Consider the following 2,500-nt stretch of genomic DNA (forward strand, 5'->3'; position numbering starts at 1 on the left):
AAATATGCATATATGTAAATATATATATATATATATATATATATATATATATATATATATATATATATATATATGTATATGTATGTATATATATATGCATACATATATATATATATATATATATATATATATATATATATATATATATATATGTATGTATATATATATGCATACATATATATATATATACATACATACATATATATGTATATATATGTATATATGTCTATGTACATATGTATATATATATAAGTATTTATATATATATATATATGTGTATATAAGTGTATATATATATATATATATATATATATATATATATATATATATATACATATATACATGCATATATATATTATATGTATGTGCGAGAGTGTGTGTGTGTATGTATGTATATCGGTGCATATATATATGAATGTGTGTGTGTGTGTAGAGAGAGAGAATGGTATAGATATAAACATAAATATATATACACACACACATATATACACACATATATGTGTGAGTGCATAAATATACATATGTATGTATACAAATATGTGAGCATGTGTGTGTTTGAGCACGTCTATACACACACACACACACACACACACACACACATACACACACACACACATACACACACGTACACACACACATAGGCAACAAAACTCACTGAGAAATGAAATTCTTTTATTGAATAACTCTTTTTTTCCCTTCAACTTTCATATTTGTCTATTTACGTGAGTGAATGCACCATACGCATATGTACTTACATACAATACAGTGCATATCTGAGTATGTGCATGGTATATAGAAAGTGCGATGGATAAATTGTCACCATTTTATGTTTCCAATTTCATGCTTGCGCATTGTTTGTTTTTGATTTTGTTGATTACACAGTATAGTAGGGTCAGTTGGGTATTGTCTGTGAGAAAAATAGCACCAGGACGCAATTCACTCTGCCAGAAATATGGAAATGACATGCTGTACTGCTTGGCATCTGCACCAGAAGTGCCAATATGAACATTTCAGATTGTTTGGGTGTCAATTTGAGGACAGTGCAGAGAATTCGGAAAGCGTTAGCTGACTCTAATGGTGATTACAAAGGTACAGCAGCTCGGAAAACTCACTCCGATCGTTCTGATAACAAAAGGACTCCTGAATTTGCTGGTGAGCTCCAGGCTTTGACTGACAATGATCCCTCCAAGTCAATCAGGTCTATTATCAGGGACATGGGAGTGGCTGAATTTCTTATCAAGCAAGTAGCACATGAAGACATTCAGTATTCCTTATACAAGATGAGAAAGGGCCAATTTTTATCCCAAGGACAAGAGGAAAGACCATGCTATGGAGCTTTTGAACAAACTCAAGCATCCCAACCACCTGAACATGCTTTGGTCTTTCTCAGATGAGAAAAATTTCTGCCAGGGTCAGATGCTGAACACACAGAACAACCGCTGGCTTGCTATGTCCCATAAATGTACCAAGAGTGATAAATATCCAACATCCAGTCAACATCGTGGTGTTTGGAGTGATCACTAGTGATGGTGATGTTATGCCCCTGGATCAAGGGAATGCTGGAAGACTCTATGCCACACAAGCAGGAGAACCCAGTCATGGCTGCCAGACAATTTCTGCAACCACATCACTCCTAACATATGGCCGTGTAACTCCTCAAACTGCAACCCCATTGATTATTATGTGTGGGGCACAGTTGAGCGAGTGACCAGCAAAACTCCTTATAACACCAAAGATGAACTGAAGGCAAGGATTACAGCAGCATTCATCAACTTAAACAAGGAAACCACCCAGAAGAGTTGCAGAAGAAGTTGTCTGGAGGCCATTTGTTGATATTATGATATTATCCACAACATAATTTAGCCATTCTATCAGAGCAGCTCACTGTAAACTGAAACTACTTCAAAAGAACAGCCCTACACAACATAAATTGAAAGCATTTCAAAAGAACGGCTCTACACAACATAAATATTACAAAATATTTAATGAAAACACAGGAAAGCTCACTCGTTCATCTAGTACAACTTTTGTTTGAAACCTTCTAAATTCCATCAATTTCACTAAAACATTACAAAATACTCTTTCTTTTCTTTTCTTTTCTTTTCTCTCACTTTCATACACACACTCTTTATCTCTCTTTCTCTCTCCTTCTCTTTCTCACTCTCACTTGCTTTTTGTATATATGTGTGTAATTGCATGTGTGCATGCAAGTGCGAAGGGTAAATAGATATCATCATAAACATCTTTACAGTTAATGTTCCCTATTTCATGCTCACAAGGGCTAGGAGGAATTTTTTGAGTCAAATTTTCTACAGCCAGATACCATATCTGGTCCCCAAACCTCATCTGTTTCCAAGCAAAGTAGTATTTCCTCATAGCCATGAAAGATTGAAAACAAACAACAATGTTTCTATGACAGTGATTCACATTTAAAACCAAGACATGATGTCAGGACAAAGTAACAAATGCATATGCATACATGCATACATACATACATACA

This window comes from Octopus bimaculoides, chromosome 14, assembly GCF_046866305.1.
Source record: "Octopus bimaculoides isolate indiv1 chromosome 14, ASM4686630v1, whole genome shotgun sequence".
NCBI lineage: Eukaryota > Metazoa > Mollusca > Cephalopoda > Octopoda > Octopodidae > Octopus > Octopus bimaculoides.